Here is a 7,038-nt window from a genome sequence, read left to right on the forward strand (position 1 = left end):
GGCAAAGGTCTGGGTGGGCAGGAGCTGGACAGGAGGCAGCGTGTGCCCTGGCAACAAGGGAGGACAGCAGCATCCCAGGCTGTATGACCAGGAGCACAGCAGGAGAACAAGGGAAGGGATGCTCTGGAATACTCCATCCAGGTTTCAGATCTCCAATTCAGGAACGCTATTGGCAAGCAGGAGTGGGTTTAGCAACAGGCCCTCAGGACAGGCAGGGACTGGAGCACGTTGCCTGTGGGGAGAGGCTGGGGGAGCTGGGCTTGTCCAGCCCGGAGAAGGGAAGGCTGACGGGGACCTCATCACAGACAGTAGCAACGAGGAGGTCATGGAGAACACAGAGCCAGGCTCCTCACCATGTTGCGTGGTGAGAGGACGTAAACCAATGGTGGATAGTGAAGAGGAGAGGTTCAGCCAGGACATACGGAAACCCTGTTCTGGGACCACCTTCTCAGCACCTCTGACACCAGCAGCTCCTGCACACACAAGGCTCCTGCTTCGCCCCCAGCACCTCTGCAGCCACAGCTGAGCTCCAAGCACATGAACAAGCCCAGGGCCTCCTCCTCACCTCTCCCCTGCTCCTCCAGCTGGGATGGCACCAGCACATCTCCTGACAGCTTCTCCTCCCTTTAGAGCACGCACCCACAACGTGTTTCAAGCGAACACTAAAGTAGGATTGAAAAGTCAAAGAACACGTACCTGGATGCGCAGGGCAGCCAGGGGAGATGCAGCCTCCCCAGGGAGGGGTCTCCTCTGCACTGGTTCCTGCAGGGCTCTCGCTCCTTAAATAGCCCACGCTCACCGTGGGGGCCCCCGTCACAATGGGCATCTCCACAGCGACCGCCACGGCTTTGTGATGGCGGCAGCATCGTGCCCATGGCCACTGGGCACCCAGGGGTGCTCCGGGAGTCGCCGCGGGGGGACCAGCCTCTGCCCAGCCGGCTCGGGGAGGTCCCTCATGGGCTGCTCTTCCTCAGTGCCTTTCATCTGGAGGTGGAGCATGCGAGGGGTCACAGCTCAACCTGGGCAATGGAACAGGGCGTCACGTCCACCTACGACAAGTGGAGAGTGACCGACATTCGCACATCAGAGAATCATGGAATCCCAGACTGGTTTGGGGTGGAAGGGACCTTAAAGCTCATCCAGTTCCAACCCCCTGCCATGGGCAGGGACACCTTCCACTAGAGCAGGTTGCTCCAAGCCCCTGTGTCCAACCTGGCCTTGAACACTGCCAGGGATGGGGCAGCCACAGCTTCTCTGGGCAAGTGTCTGTGCCAACGGCCCAACACTATGATAGTAAAGAATTTCTTCCTAATGACTAATCTAAATCTGCCCTTTTTCACTTTAAAGCCTTTCCCCCTTGTCCTGTCACTACAGGCCCTTTTAAAAAGTCCCTCTCCAGCTTTCTCATAAGCACCCTTTAGTTATGAGAAGACTGTTATAAGGTCTCCCCTTAAGGAGCCTTCTCTTCTCCAGGCTGAACCAGCCCAGCTCTCTCAGCCTGGCTCCAGAGCAGAGCTGCTCCAGCCCTTGCAGCAGCACCGTGCTCTCCTCTGGACTCACTCCAGCAGCTCCACATCCCTCTTGTGCTGTTGCCCCAGAGCTGGATCAGGACTGCCTCTGCCCAGCTGCCAAACGAGGTCAAGTGCCGCTAATCAAAGAGATTTATTGCTTACTTATCTAAACAAAGTAGTTATTTACTGCAGTAAGAAAACAGTGACATGAAAGGGGGAGAAAATAGAAAAGAAGGAAATCTGGCAAGCAGTCGGGATAGAGCTGCAGCAAGAGATAGTCACCACCATGGATCCAGCGGCATCCCGCTGGTCTGTAGTCTCCGTGTACTTTGGTGGGGGGGTTCCACTCGCCGTTGGATCACACAGTCTTTTATAGGGTCTTAGTGCATTCCTGCGCATGCTCTCAGTCCTGGCACGCTGGTCCCGAGGGGCGCACGCGGGGTGCATGCCAACACTGCCTGATCATTTGCTGTGGGCTGCACATGCCTTGGGAGGTTGGGGCTCACCCATGCCCAGGCACATCCTCCACAGCGATGTGCCTGCCTTGACCTTGGTCGAGACTGGTTTTGGGTGGCTGCTTGTTCCTTATCTGTTCACAGCAGCTGAGCTTGGCTCAATTGTACATCTCACAGTGAGCTCACCAGGATTGTGAACAAGCTTTGAGACAGTCAGCTTAAAATATGGTCTCCCACAGCACCCCGTGGCTCAAAGATTGTTGTGTCTTCGTCCATGGTGGTGAAAAAGGAGGGAAAATAGTTAAGCATGGGAAAAAGCATCATCTATACAATCTTTACAAGTGAGGTGTTAGGTTTAGGCCTGTTCTGCTAACAGGCAGGGTACACCACAAAATGGCCACAAGCTACAGTTTATTAAACAAGCACACTAAAGCAAATAAGCACACTAATGCAAATCAGGTATATATCTCTCTATATATAGCAAATAAGTAGAATAAAGCAAAGCAGATATACATATAAGTAAAGTACAGAGGAAAATGAGCAATGAATCAAATCATTACTGCATAGAGAGAACAGAGATTAAGAAGAAATACATCACCAATTTGGGTGACATGGGTTAGTGTGTGGTGTCCCTGCCCATGGCAGACGGGTGGAACTAGATGATCTTAAGGTCCTTTCCAACCCTAACTATTCTATGATTCTATGAATCAGCACTGAGTCATCCTCCAGGCCCACACTTCAGCTGGGAAGCCCCGTTGCAGCCGATTCCAGGAGTCACAGGTAATTGGGAAAGTTCCTACACGGTGCATCCACCCATAGGTGAGGCCTCAGATTCGGCTACAAGAGCGTCCTGCTTTCATACCCTTAGAAACACAACCAGCTTTATGCCAGCTCTGTCACTGTTTACTCGTGGGGCCGTGCAGTTTCTCATCATCTCAGTGTTGGCTGCATCGAGAGCATTGGCCAGGCGCCCCAGCGTGCCCAAGTGGGAAGCTCATAGAACAGCTGCACCCTCCTGTTTTCCTGCCTCTTTCCGACAAACAGTCACCATGAACATACACATATATACTCTACCCAATACACTGTGACACAAACATCCTGTGTTATGTCTCTCAGTCATGAGAGGGAATCAACTCTCAGCTAGGTTCCCATCCGTTACACAGAGTCACAGCCAAATCCAAGCAGAGTAGCTGTATGCACGTAGAGGAAGCAGCAAATGGAGAGAAGAAAAATAATGGAAAAGAATATTTTATTTTCACAAAATAATGGAAAACAACAAAAATTCTCTTCCTGATGTAGACACTCAAGTTTGCTACTGCACTTGAAAAGAATCTGAACACAAACAAAACTCCCTTGGAGCCAAGACTCCCCATTTTCTAAGAGCCTTCTGAGCTTTCACAATGGCACACACAATCCTGACTTCCACAGGAGGAACTCAAAGGTACGCTTCTCTTTAGCTGGACATTTGTGATGGAGGATCTGTGGGAGTACTGGGCTTGAATATCCCATGAGGGAGGGAATCTCTGCTTTTGTAACATAGGGACACAGGGCTATGACTTCAGTTTTCCAGAGAAAAGAATGTTGTGCTTTGATTTGATTAACCCTAGTGTGATTGATGGAAGAAGCCTTAGCGTCTGTATTGCAGGCAGCTTGCTTTCACAAGTCACACTGTGGTTATGGTGAAGATTTCCTGTGCCACACGCCTGACAAATTACTTTGCCCTTTTAAATAGAGAAAGAATACATTTCACTTAGTATCTGAAAACTATGAACAACACTAATAAGAAGAGGACTTGATCTTACAAAGTGCTGTGGTTATTCAGCCCTGCAGATAGAAGAGATCCTTCAAGTCTGTGCTGTGGGCTTCAGGTTTTAGTTAGGCCATAGTGCCTGCTCATCACAAATCCATGGATCTTGGTGACAATTCATTTTAAAGTATAGTATAGTTCCCTCAGGAGATCCAGCATCAATACCTCCACATGTTTGTATAGACTAGTGTCAGTTTGCTTAGTCACTGCACTCACACAAAACAGAAAGTCCAGTATCTGCAAGGAAAATGATTCTTATCCCCCTGAGGGTGCCCTAGCACAGTCACTATTAACAAGCGAGATTCCACCAGAGCTGAGAATAATGAGTCTGCTGTTTTGATGGTGGCCACCAAATAGTTCAGGACTGCCTTTGCACCTGCATCAGGACTGCCAGAAAACATCCAATGTGGGGCAGTGTCTATAATCTACCAATTGTGGACATGCAGTATCAGTTCGCTCCTTCTCACACCCTTTTCCCTGACCGGGGGGGTTGAGGATGGCCCCTACCTGGGTCCCCATACCCTTGGGGAGGGAGTATTCTAGAGGGTACATTTTGTCTAGTTAAGCCCACCAGCACTTTTGGATCACTGACTAATACTGCGCTTGAGCATCTTGGGCACCTCTCCGCTGCCCCAGTCCTGCCAGCCCATCTGTGCTAAGCACTTACAATCAAATGAGGGAAGCAGAGTAACGAGCACGTATTTAATAAACTTAAAATGCTCAGTAATACTAAGGCCATAAATGATAGAATCACAGAATATCTTCCTACTGAACACAAGTGCACGTGTTCCTGTCTTTCACACTGCTACCTCCTGTGCTCTTCAAGATGCCTTCCTGAGCTTATCTGGTTTACCTTTAATGCTTATTTCTATTCAAGTTGGTTTGAATCCTACTAACCCTTAAAGCTGTCATCATGCAATTAGAGAAACCCAAGCTGGATCAAACTATTTTTCATGAAGTCATCTGTTAGAAAAATGCATGCCAGGAGGTAAATTGCTGTTTTGTTAGATTTATTCCCAATTACCTTCACGCAGATGTTGGTTTGGGGCTGCAGCTGTGGAGCTATTGGTGACTCACATCCAATGCAAGAGGGTGTATTCACTGGCAGGAGGTGTCTGCACTCAAGACATGGTGCCATCTGAAGAAAAAGCCACATCACATCATGTCATTAAGGTTATCATGAGGTGTTCAGTATTTTCCTGGTTAGAGTCTACAGCAGCAAAGTCACTAGAAACATAGCAACTGATAGCCACAGCTGCTGGTACTGATCCTTACAGATCAAAGGCTATTGAGAAAATATGGAGACAACTGGAAAGAGTGACTTTACTGACAACTAAAACTAGGCCAGAAAGGTACTAAGTTAGTTTTCAGTAAAATTGAAAAGCTGCTCTCAATTGTAGGAGTTGAAATCCTCCTAATTATGAACCTAATCTGAAGAGGTGGTGAATATTCTCAGTCATCACTTGAAACTACAGTATTGCCCCAGACAAGACATCTTTCTGATGACACAGGGGAAAAAATGACACCACTGACTCATAGATCAGGTTCTTATCTCTTGGGAAGAGCTTAGAGAAGACAGTTACAGGCATCACTGTAAAAACTTGGTGCTCTTACATATATGCCCACACCTGCCCCTCTTTAAGGTTTCAGGCATGATGGATCTTGTACAGCTATGACATTGTTGCGTTAAAAGGTAAGGCAACTTGGCAGAAAATAAATCCCCTTGCGTTCCAGCTGCTCCTCAGATATTAGTGGGGCTCGGTGCAGCTGAGCTTAGATTTTGAGTGATGCCCAATTTACCACTATCAGTCCGGTCGCATTCAATATCTTGAACAATCATGATTCCAAATGCACTAATAGTGCACTGCACCTTCAGTCTAATCATGCTCATGAACTAACACGGCCACAATGAAGGATCTGGTTGCGTTCAATAAGAAAATTATTATGATTAGCTACTTAAACAGTGCAGTTTATTGAAGGAACAGATACAGGTTCTTACGGATTGCTGGTGATAAATACACTGTCTGCAAAAGCACGTGCAAACAACAAGGTATACAAACACGCGACAAAGTTATGAATAACACAGCCTGGCTTTAAAGTATAAAAGTAAAAAGTAACTCTATATAGAGATTCCTGATTTTCCCAGAGAAGCACTGGATACAGTGCAAGTCTTACCCAAAGGCGTCCCTATGGGGGGGAAGAAAGGTCCAGCCCGTCGACCGGTCCCAGGAGTCAAGGGTAATCTGCTGATGGAAACTTCCTCGACTCATCCATGATGATGTCTTCCCTAACGCCCCCCACTCCTTGGGCCATTTTTATACTCTTTTTCACTTTCAAGGTGGAGCTTGCGTGACTCTAGTCATACATACCTTTTTTGTTATTGGTGTAAAATTCTCTCGCTTAGCTTTTAAAGGTATATGCCACAAGAAATTCAAAGAGCATGCTCAAAGAGGGGTGGTCTCACTTTGGAGTGAGGTGTGTTTTCATATTAAAATGCATTATAATGAAGCAAAGTTCACACAAAGGACAGCATTTTGTCAAAAGATGACAGACTGTTGGCTCAGGGTAGCAAGTATGCAGCTTATCAGTCTTAAGTACCACCTAGTTCCCATCTCTGCTGGTGTTGGGACACACCTTGGCCGCAGAATCTCCACTCCACTCCATCCTCCGTCAAGCAGAGTTCCCACGCTGTGGAGTAAATTCCTGGCATACCACGTGCAGCTGCATCTTACCCTGAAAGTCCGTTTTTCCTTTATGTGTGAATAATGATACATTTCTAAATATAAGTTTAATTTCTAAATCATATTCAGCAATTATTCCACAGACAGAAGAGTAGTTACTAACTAACTGCACTAGTTAGCACTGGAACAAGATGCGTATTCAGGTCCTGAACATGCAGTGGGTGTTGGTGCAGGATGAAGAGGAACCTGAATTTTGTAATGTTTCCTGACACCGGCGAATAAAACACAATTTACTTTTCCATTCTTACCCTTACTAACATATATGGCACTTCAAGGAATCTATGGTTCATTTCACCTATCATTTAAGAATTACATCCAGTGCTAAAGGTATTGAACAAAATCACAGAATCATAGAATCCCAGACTGGTTTGGGTTGGGGTGAAGGGACCGTAGAGCTCATCCAGCTCCAACCCCCTTACACGGGCAGGGACACCTTCCACTAGAGCAGGTTGCTCCATGCCCCTGTGTCCAACCTGGCCTTGAACACTGCCATGGATGGGGCAGCCACAGCTTCTCTAGGCACC

General features: G+C 47.5%; 1 long non-coding RNA gene across 1 annotated transcript; it reads right to left on the reverse strand.

The window, feature by feature from the left end:
• Nucleotides 1-3,198: 3,198 nt before the first annotated feature.
• Nucleotides 3,199-5,155, reverse strand: LOC115615612. Its single transcript, XR_003994103.1, has 2 exons — nucleotides 4,798-5,155; nucleotides 3,199-3,687 (listed from the first exon to the last, which is right to left on the reverse strand). It is a non-coding gene; the product is annotated as an uncharacterized LOC115615612 (long non-coding RNA).
• Between the last annotated feature and the right edge of the window lie 1,883 nt (nucleotides 5,156-7,038).

Source organism: Strigops habroptila, chromosome 12 (assembly GCF_004027225.2).
Source record: "Strigops habroptila isolate Jane chromosome 12, bStrHab1.2.pri, whole genome shotgun sequence".
NCBI lineage: Eukaryota > Metazoa > Chordata > Aves > Psittaciformes > Psittacidae > Strigops > Strigops habroptila.